Source organism: Myodes glareolus, chromosome X (assembly GCF_982192425.1).
Source record: "Myodes glareolus chromosome X, mMyoGla1.1, whole genome shotgun sequence".
In the NCBI taxonomy this organism is placed as follows: domain Eukaryota; kingdom Metazoa; phylum Chordata; class Mammalia; order Rodentia; family Cricetidae; genus Myodes; species Myodes glareolus.
Window position 1 is genome coordinate 144,689,361 of NC_142053.1, and position 13,159 is coordinate 144,702,519.

Genomic DNA, 13,159 nt, shown 5'->3' on the forward strand with positions numbered 1-13,159 from the left:
AGCTTCTGTAAAGCAAAGGACACTGTCAGTAGACAAAAAGGCTGCCTTCTGACTGGGAGAAGATCTTCACCAACCCCTCATCAGACAAAGGTCTGATCTCCAGAATATACAAAGAACTCAAGAAACTAGACACTAAAACTCTAATTTATCTAATTAAAAATGGGGTACTGATCTGAACAGAGAATTCACAACAGATGAACTTCGAATGGCCAGAAGACACTTAAGGTCATGCTCAACCTCCTTAGTGATCAGGGAAATGCAAATCAAAACCACTTTGAGATACCATCTTACACCTGTCAGAATAGCTAAAGTTAAAAACACCAATGATAACCTATGCTGGAGGGGATGTGGAATGAGGGGAACACTCATCCATTGTTGGTGGGAATGCAAACTTGTGCAGCCACTTTGGAAATCAGTGTGGAGGTTTCTCAGGAAACTGGGAGTCAACCTCCCTCAGGACCCAGCAATTCCTCTCTTGGAAATATACCCTAGAGATGCCCAAACATACTACAAAAGCGTTTGTTCAACTATGTTCATAGCAGCACTATTTGTAATAGCCAGAACCTGGAAACAGCCTAGGTGCCCCTCAATAGAAGAATGGTTAAAAAAGGTGTGGAACATATACACATTAGAGTTTTACTCAGCGGTAAAAAATAATGACATCTTGAATTTTGCATGCAAATGGATAGACATAGAAAACGCTTTACTGAGTGAGGTAAGCCAGACCCAAAAAGAGGAACACGGTATGTATTAACTCATAAGTGGATTCTAACCATAATTAAAGGTCTTTGAGCCTATTATTCGTGATCCTAGAGAAGCTAAATAAGAAGACGAACCTGATGAAGATTATTTACCTATCCGCCAGGAGGTAGGAAATAGTCAAGAGTCCCAGGTAACCTTGGGTGCATGGGGGGGGGGTGGGAGGGTTGATGGAAGGGGAGAGGGTTAGAGAGAAGGGAGTAGGGGAGGAATGGAGAAAGCTCGGTTGACCGGGATGGGGGGAAGGGAGGAAGGATGAATGTGGGATCAGGGAAGAATATATTTCAACTAAGGGAGTCATATTAGAGTTTACAGGAAACTTGATTATATATGGGATCCCAGGTCCAAGGAGAGATCCCCAGATTGTTCTCTGGACAGAGGAGGGGGTGCCTGAACCGGCCTTGGCCCGTGACCATACTGATGAATATTTTGCTTATCACCATAGATCCCTCATCTGGCGTTGGATGACGATACAGATGGAGGCCCGCGTTGGAGCACCGAACTGAGCCCCCCAAGATCCAAACGAGGAGCAAAAGGAGGAAGAAAATGACGAAGTACTGCGAGGGATACTATCACCCACTGATACAAGGGGTCGGATCTAATGAGAGTTTACCAAGGCCAGATGGACTGTGACTGAACGAGCATGTGATCCAACCAGATTCTCTGAATGTGGCCGGATTTTCTGAATGTGGCTGGCCTTCAGTCTTTCCGAGAAGCCATTGACAATGACACTGGGACTGGTTTCCTCTGCATATACTGGATTTTTGGGATCCAGTCTGTTTGGATGCTCACCTTCCTGGACCTGGAGTGAGGGGGGAGGAACTTGGACTTCCCACAGGGCAGGAGACCCTGACTTCCCTAGGGGACAAAGAGGGAGGAGGAGAGGGAGGGGGGGAGTGGGAGGGCATTGGGAGGAGGGGCGTAAGTGGAAACTTTTTATAATTTAATAAAATTACAAAAAAAATAAAAAAAAAAGAAACTAAACATTTAAACTCTAATAACCCAATTAGAAATTGGGTACTGAACTGAACAGAGAATTCTCAACAGAAGAATTTCGAATGGCCAAAAGACACTCCATGTCATGCTCAACCTCCTTAGTGATCAGGGAAATGCAAATCAAAAAAACTTTGAGATATCATCTTACACCTGTCAGAATGGTAAAATCAAAAACACCAATGATAGTCTTTGCTGGAGAGGATGTTTAGTAGGGGGAACACTTATCCATTGTTGGTAGGAATTCAAACTTGTGCAACCACTTTGGAAATCAGTGTGACAGTTTCTCAGGAAACTGGGAGTCAACCTACCTCAGGACCCATCATTTCCATTCTTGGGACTATATTCAAGAGATGCCCAATCATACTACAAAAGCATTTGTTCAACTATGTTCATAGCAGCACTATTTGTAATAGTCAGAACCTGGAAACACCCTAGATGCCCCTCAATAGGAGAATGGATAAAGAAGTTGTGGCACATATACACTTTAGATTTTTACTCAGCCTCAAAAAAATGACATTTTGAATTTTGTATGCAAATGGATGGAAATAGAAAACACTTTAATGAGTGCGATAACCCATACCCCAAAAGATGAATATGGTATATACTGACTCATCAGTGGATTCCAGCCATAAATGGAGGACATTGAGCCTATAATTCATGATCCTAGAGAAGCTAAATAAGAAGGTGAACCCAAAGAAAATCAAATAGTTATCCTCCTGGATATTGGAAGTAGACAAGATTTCCATGCAAATGTTGGGAGCATGGAGTGGGGAGGATGTAAGGGGAGATGGGTAGGGAGAAGGGAGAAGGGGAAGATTGGGGAGAGCGTGGAGGAATGGGATGGTTAGGATGGAGGAAGGCTGGATATGGGTGTAGGGATGTAGACATCTTAATTAAGGGAGCCATTTTAGAGTTGGATAGAGACTTGACTTTAGAGGGGTTCCCATGTCCCAGGAGATGCCCCCAGCTTTTTTCTTGGGCAGCAGAGAAGAGGGTACCTGAACTGGCCTTATCCCATAGCCACACTGATGAATATCTTGCATATCACCATAGAACCTTCATCTGATGTTGGATGGAGATAGAGGCAGAGACCCACTTTGGAGCACAGGACTGAGCTGTCAAGGTCCAAATGAGGAGCAGAGGGAGAGAGAACAGGAGTGAGGAAGTCAGGACTGCGAGGAGTGCATCCACCCACTGAGACAGTGGGGCTGATTTAATGGGAGCTCACCAAGGCCAGCTGGACTGGGACTGATGGAGCATGTGAGCAAACCGGACTCTCTGAATGTGGCTGTCAATGAGGGCTAACTGAGAAGCCAAGGACAATGGCACTGGGTTTTGATTCTACTGCATGGACTGACTTTGTAGGAGCCTGGTTTTTTTTTTTTTTTTTTTGGATTCTAACCTTCCTAGACCCGGATGGAGGGGGAGGACCTTGGACTTCCCACAGGACAGGAAACCCTGATTCCTCTTAGGACTGGAGGGGAGGGTAGTAGGATAAGTGAGAGGGAAATGGGAGGTGGGGAGGATGTGGATATTTTTAATAAATAAATAAAACCAAAAGAAACCAAAATTGAGAGCAAATAAGGATATGTTTGTTCTCATTTTGTATTTATTTACCATAAGCCCAAGAACAGAGTAATACTGAATAAAAGTGATTAAATATTTAAAAAAAAATAGTGATGTAGAAGGGACATCATATAAGTCTTGTAAAACCTCACACATGGTGTAAGAGGCTATTGAAACTTTGGATTATTAGGTTGTCTGTCATACTGTCCTTTTAAATTAGCAATTTATGATCTGTAATTAGGATGTTAAATCTTACCTGTAGTTTAATTAGCTGGATTAGGTGCAATAATCATAATATGCCGGTAGGTGTCGTAAACCACCTATGAAACTAACCCAGCAGGGTGCAGCAGTGCACATAAATTCATGTAGCCAGTCTGAAATCTGATTTTAGAGCAAAATGATAAAGCATAAATAACAGACTCTGTGCTCTATGGATGTCTCTAGAGTATTGGAATAGGCAAATGCAAACAAATCGTTAGAAAGCTGCGGAACACCTTGCTCAGACCAGGGAAGCCCGAGTCTCACTCAAATGTCTGCAATTGCCCTGGTGGGAGGCAAATAGTAGGACACCTGCGGACTTGAAGCCAATCCAAGGCATGTAAAGAGAAAAACGTAAAGAATTGCACCTGAACCGTAGCAAGAAAGGCTGCTGTGTGAGACTCTATATTAAACTGTTGGCTCCACACACAGGCTGCGGCTTACTGAGGGAGGGTTTATGGCAAACTAGGTGCACTCCAATCTGGTGCCTGTCAGAAGAGCTGGGGGGCTTAGATCACTGTCCTAGACAACAGTCCTCTGAGTGAACAGGAATAGAGTCTAGCAGCTGGAAGTGAAAGCCGGAAGCAAGAGAGTGGGGGCATGGTTACTGCTACTTTTACAGTAAAAGAGATCACACCCAAGTAGACTGGTATCTTAAAGGCTATCGGTTGAAAGAACAAAATATGCTCCCACAGCTTTTCTCTATTTTGAATATTTCATGCAGGTTTTCCCTAAGAAACTAAAAGTATCCCAGACTGGTTTCCAATCGGAACAGAAAATTTGATATCCTTGCTGCATCTGGACACTTCTTAAACACTAGTTATGCCCAGCCATTGCTTATCACCCAATGAGATAGTATATTCTCACTGGGCAAGCCATGAGAGCATCTATCAATAGCCTGTTGCTGCTACTTCCTGACTGTATATCCATGGGTGAGTTTATTTCAACACTGTGACCTTCAGCTTCTCATTTGCAACTAGCCCTAATAATACCTGTTTTCTGAGAGACTCCCAAAAGATTAAAAATGACATATATGAAAGCACATTATGAACTACAAAGCATTATACAGCAACTTCAAGCCCTCAGTGAAAGAAAGTCGAAAATAAATAACCCCATAAGTAATTGTGAGGGGCTGTAATCATTAGGCATCAATCTACTAAGAACCTTTTAAATTGCATGCATGAAGAGTTGCCTTGTCTCCCTATAATTATTGACTACAGAGTATATAACAAGCCTCCCTCATATATAAAAGTTATAAGCCTTCAGTCAAAGTAGTTTAAGAAGGATGGGCCTAAAGAAAACCTGTCAGCCATATTTTACCTAGGACTCAACATAGGTTCTTTCATAAGGCCAACTTCTAATATAGAACTTGAAGTGCAGGCAAATGATACATTTTAAAAATAAAAGTAATTTTAGTTTAAATATTTCAAAATAATTCATAGCTTGTTAATATTGTTGCATTCCTCCTCACTTGCACATTTTCTCTTGAATAAAAATGCAAAAGAAATATTAAAGAGGTAAGACTAAGATTCAAGTTTAAATCCAATATTATATTATGTGATTGGCATGGTTTTCACAACATCTATTTTTGACACCTAAGTCTGAAGTCAGTATTACCACAAAAGTGAACTCTGTTTACATAACATCAAAGATAACTAATATTCAAAGAACAGAGCTATATTTTCCTTCATTTCATTCCTGCAAATGAAATACTAGTTAAGGATAAAAGAAAAGCCCTTTGTTTTGCCTGGGTTCTGTTTTTTCCTCCCCCTTGCTCCATCTGCTGATTCTTCTGTACATAGGAAGCAGCCAGGAATTAAGAAAAAGCAGCCTCTCTTTCCTACACATCTGAGGCACAGGAAAACAGATTTACTACTTGGGGAATGAAACAAGAACAAATAAAACCTTGAACAGGCAAATTGATGAAACTAGAAAAAAAAAAACACACTTAATGTGATAACCCAGATCCAGAAAGATGAAGTCACTATGTACTCACTCATAAGTGGATATTAGCAATAAAGCAAAGGATAACGAACTTATAGTCCATGACCCCAGAGAAGCTAGGTAACAATGAGAACCCTAAGAGAAACATATATAGGTCCCTCTGGGAAGGGGAAATAGACAAGCTCTCCTGAGAAAATGGGAGCTTGGGGGTGGCAGAAGAAGGGAGGGTGGAAGGGGAGCAGCAGGAAAGGAGATGGAGAGATAGGAGAACATGAGGGAACCAGATGGTCAAGATGGGAAAAGGACAGAGATGGAGAGCAAAGAAGTTGATTTCTAGATTGAAGGAGTAATTGTGGGGCTAGCAAGAAACCTGACCCCAGGGAAATTCCCAGGAATGCACAAGGATGAGTCAAGCTAAGACATAAGAAATTGTAGAGAGGGTGACTGAACTGTCCTTGTCCTATAATCAGATTGATGACTCTCTTAAATGTCATCATATAACCTTTATCCAGCTACTGATGTAAGCAGATGCAAAGATCCACAGACAAGCACTGGATGGAGCTTCCAACTTCCCATCAAAAAGACGGAGGAGCAATAATATGAAAAAACAGGCCAAGACCATGATGTGGATACCCCCTGAAGCAGCTTACCTAAGCTAATGGAAGCTCACTGACTGGTATGAGAGTGGGGGAACCAGAATAGGACCAAACTAGGCCCTCTGAATATGGGTGACAGTTGTAGGGCTGGGGCAGATTGTGAGGCCACAGGCAGTGAGACCAGGATTTATCCCCACTGCTTGTTTTGGCTGTTTGTAACCCATTCTCTTTGTAGGGATACCATGCACAACCTAGATATATATAGACATAGTGGGGAGAGCCTTAGTCTTGCCTCAAAGCAATGTGCTAGACTTCATTGACTTCACATAAGAAACCTTACCCTCTCTGAGGAGTGAATGGGGAATGGAATGAGGGGAAGGTGAAAGGAGCAGAAGGAGGGGAGGGAATGGGAACTGGGATTGGTATGTTAAATAGGAAAAGGTGTTTTTTTAAAAAATAATTAATAAATTAATTAAAGAAAATATTAAAACATGAATTTAGAAGTTAATCAAATATTTCTATTCCTATTTAAATTTTTTTGAGACAAGGTTTTAATAAATAACCATGGCCGGCACTAAATAGACCAGCCAGATCTTGAATTCACAGATATCTATCTGCTTCTGTCTACCAGGTACTGGATTTAAAGGCATGTGTTTCCATACCTGGCTCAAACTAACTTGAAGTTTGTTTTTGCCATGTTTTGCCAATAACTTTTTTTTAATGAGAAAGTAACTTTTTAACACGTATGTTGTATATGTTCTTAACAATTTTATTGATAAAATCACACACACACACACACACACACATGACTTTACAAAAAGAAATAATATACCAGAATTGTGCATGTTGGTTTTGCTGATATCTCCTTAACTTTGATAATTTTTTACCATATAAATTTTAGTTTTGCAGATGCATTTTTTCTTTTCTCTCTCTTAATTAAAAATTTCCACCTCTTCTCCTCCTCCAATTTCCCTCCCCCTCCAGTCCTAAGAACAGTCAGAATTCCCTGCCCTATGGGAAGTTCAAGGTCCTCCCTTCTCCATCCAGGTCTAGGAAGGTGAGCATTCAAACAGATTAGGCTCCCACATAGACAGTCCACGCAGTAGAATCAAAACCCAGTGCCATTGTCCTTGGCTTCTCAGTCAGCCCTCATTGACAGCCACATTCAGAGAGTCCAGTTTGATCACATGCTTCATCATTCCCAGTCCAGCTGGCCTTGGTGAGCTCCCATTAGATCAGCCCCACTGTCTCAGTGGGTGGGCGCACCCCTCGCAGTCCTGACTTCCTTGCTCACATTCTCCCTACTTCTGCTCTTCATTTGAACCTAGGGAGCTCAGTCCAGTGCTCTAATGTGGGTCTCTGTCTCTATCTCCATCCATCGCCAGATGAAGGTTCTATGGTGATATGAAAGATATTCATCAGTGTGGCTATGGGACAAGGCCAGTTCAGGCATCCTCTCCTCTGCTGCCCAAGAAACAAGCTCCTCTCCTTGGACACCTTGGAAGCCCTCTAGAGTCAAGTCTCTATCCAACCCTAAAATGGCTCCCTTAATTAAGATATCTACTTCCCTGCTCCCATATCCACCCTTCCTTCATCTTAACCATCCCAATCCCCCAAGCTCTCCCCAATCTTCCCATTCTCCCTTCTCTCTCCCCTCTCCCCTTATCTGCACTCCACCCCACCCCCATGCTCCCAACTTTTGCCTCGCAATCTTGTCTACTTCTAACATCCAGGAGAATAACTATATGATTTTCTTTGGGTTCACCTTTTTGTTTAGCTTCTCTAAGATCACGAATTATAGGCTCAATGTCTTTCATTTATGGCTGGAATCCACTTATGAGTGAGTACATACCATATTCATCTTTTTGGGTCTGGGTTATCTCACTCAGTAAAGTGTTTTCTATTTCCATCTATTTGCCTGCAAAATTCAACATGTCATTGTTTTTTTTTACCACTGAGTAGAACTCTAATGTATATATGTTTCACACCTTTTTAAACCATTCTTCTATTGAGGGGCACCTAGATTGTTTCCACCTAGATTGTTTCCAGGTTCTGGATGTTACAAATAGTGCTGCTATGAACATAGTTGAACAAATGCTTTTGTAGTATGATAGGGTATCTCTTGGGTATATTCCCAAGAGTGGAATTTGCAGATGCATTTTCATTTCATATAACATTCATATCTCTAAAATAAAGTTCAATACCATCTCAATATGTGAGAAGTATCAACTAAATTCTTCAACTTTTAACTATATCTTTCCTTGGTTGATCTGAAATCCAGTATGCTATCATTTAAAAATTGAAACAATATGGACATATTATTGTTTTTGCTTTTTCTTACTAGATCCGTAAAATACAGATAGGTTTATTTGAAAAAAACTGCATAAATGTTTATTTTTGCTTTATTTCCTTAGTAAGAAATTAAAATGCAGTCATGTTGACATTTCAACATGTGACTGGAACAAACTAAACTTTATATACTTTTGCTATGTCCTTGCTGTGCAGTGTTTTCCCACTTTAATACATTAAGAACATAAATACATTACCAATTACTTGGTTTTATGTGTTTCTTTTGTAGTATATTTTGGACACACATGTTTTTCTCTATTTGGTAATCACATTTTGGAATGTCTGATATAAAAGACTACATGTACATATTTGCTATACAATATTATAGAAATTGTGGCAACTTTAATAGAAAAGAAGCAGCATAATATTCAAACAGAGTCACGTATATCATGAAGAAATTCTTCTGTTGAGAATTCTCTGTTCAGTTCAGTACCCAATTTCTAATTGGGTTATTAGAGTTTAAATGTCTAGTTTCTTAAGTTCTTTATATATTTTGAAGATCAGACCTTTGTCTGTTGCAGGGTTGGTGAAGAGCTTCTCCCAGTCAGTAAGTTGCCTTTTTGTCTTAATGACAGTGTCCTTTGCTTTACAGAACCTTCTCAGTTTCAGGAGGTCCCATTTGTTCATTGTTGCTCTTAATGTCTGTGCTACTGGGGTTCTACCTAAGAAGTGGTCTCCTGTGCCCATGTCTTGTAGACTACTTCCCACTTTCTCTTCTATCAGGTTCAGTGTGGACAGATTTATATTGAGGTATTTAATGCATTTGGACTTGAGTTTTGTGCATGGTGATAGATATGGATCTATTTTCATTCTTCTACAGGTTGACATCCAGTTATGCAAACACCATTTGTTGAAGATGCTTTCTTTCTTCCATTGTATACTTTTAGCTCCCCTGTCGAAAATCTCGTGTAGGTACACAGGTCTTTTCCCCTTTTCTTCCTTGGCAATTTGCAGGGCCATTTGACCTCTGGCTCCCTGGAGATTCTGCACTAGCACTGGCTTGAGGGAGTAGCTTAGGAAGAATTCGGCTCTCTTTTGTTATGGTGATTCCACCTCTAATCAAGGTTCTAGCAGTGGGCCCCATACGCCTGGCCCCTCCCAGCTGATTCTGCCTGAGGCGCCAGGCACCTGTAATCTCCTTCTCCTGCTCCTGATGGGAGGAGGCCTTGCCCTTTTGAACCCCCTTGCCCACTGGTATAAATACCCAACTTGAGTTTAATAAAGTGGCCATTTACTCTTTGGTAAGTGAGCAAGGTCTTTTTTGTGTGTGTCTGTTTAAACCCTCAGGACAATCGTCCATTCTCGTGGGCCTGAGTTCGGGAAAGCGCGCACCTGGATCGGGTGTGGGTATCCACAGAAAAGTCTGGAGCCTTACAGATGGCATCCCTCGGTCGGTCTTGAAGAAGAACTGAAGAACTGCATCCTTCCGTCCGTGGATCCACCACGAGAACCCCAAAGAGGTGAGGGTACCCCCACGATCCGGAATCTGGCCAGTTTTGTAGTGTGCAATTGTGCACGTGTGATAAGAGGGTGAATAAGCTTGATATGTAGAAGTATGGGTGCCGAAAGGTCTGATCCAGAACTGAAGGCCAGTGGGCAAATCAGCTGCTAAATTTCATAAAGAGACTAGGCTCCAGGATTAAATGACACTGCACTAGACACCGCTTAGACTAATTTGAAACTCAGTCCCTGGCTCTTACATGCAGGGAACTTTAACTTTTGCCTAAGAGCACAGGCTGGGCGCAGTTAGCTCCTGGCGGGAATCTGTTCCCAAGGCAACAGGGCCAATGTAACTGATGACTAGCAAAGTAAAGAGCCGAGGGCACATATAGGTGCGGGCCTCGGGCTGAGAGAGGATTAAAGATATATTTGTAAGTTCTATTAAGAGTTTTTGAGTAACAAAAGAACAGCTTCACAGAGCTTGTCTTTCAGGGAGACTAGAAAGCTCCCATGTATGTTTGAATGCGGGTCACAGGACCACACTTGGCCCCTCACTGTGGCTGAGGTTCTACAAGGTACGCTTAAAAACAAAGAAACAGGCTGCCAGTTGGTGCGGGGAGGAGCACAGGCATCCGGCGGGACTGTGACAGGCAGGCCAGGGAGGATAAAAGGCAGCTGTGTGCCGCTACACTCAGCTGCGGGTGCAAACTCGTCCGGGAGGCACGGCCGCGCTGACCAGACACAGAAAGGCAGTCACAGAAGGCGATGCAAAAGACAGTCGCGCAAGCTGGCTCCCTAGCCCAAGGCGGCCGGTGAGCGGCGGGCCACAGGGACCTAGGACAGGGCGCAATGCTGGTTATGGCGGTGCCTGAGCAGACAGATAAAAAAAGAGAGTGCTAGGCGGCCGAAAAAAAAAGCGGTGATGCCTGACTGAGGGCGACGGTGGCAGCGACTAACTGCAACACGGATGTGGCAGGCAAGCTAGGTCCCTGGCTGACTCCGGCGCCTCCTGGGCGGGGGCTACGGGAGGAAGGCACAGGGCAACACAGGGCGCGGCGCCCGGCCTTTCCGCAGGGCCCGCGGCTTATTGGCAGACTGTTCTGGCACCTGAGCTTGCTTGGAGGGCTTGCCTGGACAAAAGACGCGGACACGGGAGGTGGCGACACTAGCCAGGCCTTGGTGGTACAAAGGGTAGGTTAAAATCCGCCCGCTAAAACTCAGGTGGTTGTTTGCAGACGGAACGGAGCGGGTCTGTGTCCTGCCCCCCGCTGTGCAGCGCAGCCTCGACAGTTTTAAGTTGGAGACTGTGATAGATTCAAAGATTCCTTGGTTTTACAGACCCAAAAGGGTTTAGCAAATCTTGGGATGGTTTGTTGCCTAATTTTCTAAAAATCCAGACTGTGTCAGTTTGCATTTCCACCTATGGTGGAGGAGTTTCTCTTAAGCATAGTTATGAGCAATATTTGATCTTAATCATGTTATAGGGATAAGATAGAGTCAAGAGTTATTTTGATTCACACTTCTCCAATGATAAAAAAATTTTATAATTGAGGATTTTTTAAATGTCTTTCAGTCATTTTTAAGTTTGTCTATTGAGAGTTTTCATTTTAGGTTTGTTTCATATATTTTTATTTGATTAATTGCTCTTTGGAGTACTATTTATGGAGTCCTTATATTTTTTGTATGGATTGATGATTGACAAAAGATTTCCATATCTATAGCCAGATATGTTGATCCTATTAATTATTTTTCTAATGTTGGCGGGAGGCAATGTGCCCCCATAAAGATAACAATTTTAATATTTCTACCCAGTTATGTAAATGCTCACGTACTGGATCAGATAATTATTTTCTGCCCCTGGTAAAGTCCCAGGCGGAACTGATTCTAAAAGATGTTTTGGGGCTGATCATTCAGTCCAGTTCAAAGACCTGCTGCAATTGTGCAGGCCAATAAAAAATGATGTTTTGAGGTTGGCTAATTCAGCCCAATATTTAGGCCGGTTGCAATGGCACAGGTCAATAGAATTTGCTCCTTGGAGACAGAGACCGACAAATCTCTATATGTCCAATGCTTGCTTGGTTGTAGTTTAGATCCTAAACAGCTAAGCACATCACTCCCAGATACCGATGAGGGGAGCCAATTTCAATGGCGCACGCAGGCAGGATTTGCCTCAGTTAGCGTCTGGCATGGTCCAGGTCATGTACTAATGTACATGGTCCGGACTGGGTTTTGATTTGGGAAGAGGAGCAGTTTATGTATTTACACAGGATGCAGAGCTCCCGATCTGGGTCCCTGAACGTCTGGTGTGGACCGTGGATTCCTCTACTCAGAGACCTGAGGACGAGGCGAGATCAAGAGATCCCACGGACACGGCGGCGGAGGCGGAGGCAGAGTTGGCAGATTCCTGAGAGATGATCCAGCTCCTGACTTTACCCCTTTCCCAGCTTTCTGTCTTGCTCTGCCTTGATCTGCCCATTTCAGCCAAGGCTGCTTGACCCCCTGAGGGGAAAACAGCTACCTCCACTGCCCTGTTTGCAGAGTTGCATGCTCACGGCAAAAACCTTGCCAGATAGACAGAATTGCCATAACTATTCAAAGTAATTTAAATTCACAATTGGACGCTGTAGTTAATCTTTACAACTGGGTGTAGATTTTGACCTCTGCTGGTTGGAGGTTAAGATTTTGCTGCTTTTTCTCGGACCCCGGAATACAAAATTACTAACTGGCTCAAATTTAGTTTGACTAGTCATACCTGGGGTCACATTTGCTGGTGCTGTAGCCCTACTCAAGGGCTCTTTCTGAGCAAATGTTTCAGATATTGTGCAAACACTGTCTCTTCCAGGAATGGTTATGTGTACGCTGGAGCGTCTTCACCTGGCCAATGGCTTCAGGTCCGCCACGGCCTGGCCCTAGTAGGTGTTCGCCTTGGAGTATCTTTCAGCATAAAACCGGCTGAATGTGTTGGCAGATGGCTTTAACCAGAGATGGGTCTAGATCACTGGGCAGGCTTTTCCAATCTAAGACATGGGATACGTCTGGACCTGAGGCGTCATCCTGACGACAGATCCGGATTTGATCTAATTCCCGGTGACACCTAAGGCAGGTTTTGTCATCATATTTAATATATATATTTAAAGGGAGACTTGTAGGTACACAGGTCTTTCCCCCTTTTCTTCCTTGGCGATTCGCAGGGCCGTTTGACCTCTGGCTCCCTGGAGATTCTGCACTAGCACTGGCTTGAGGGGATAGCT

General features: G+C 43.0%; 1 pseudogene; it reads right to left on the bottom strand.

The window, feature by feature from the left end:
* Nucleotides 1–12,454, bottom strand: part of LOC125417841 (plastin-3-like) — a 45,713-nt pseudogene extending 33,259 nt beyond the window's left edge.
* Nucleotides 12,455–13,159: the final 705 nt, after the last annotated feature.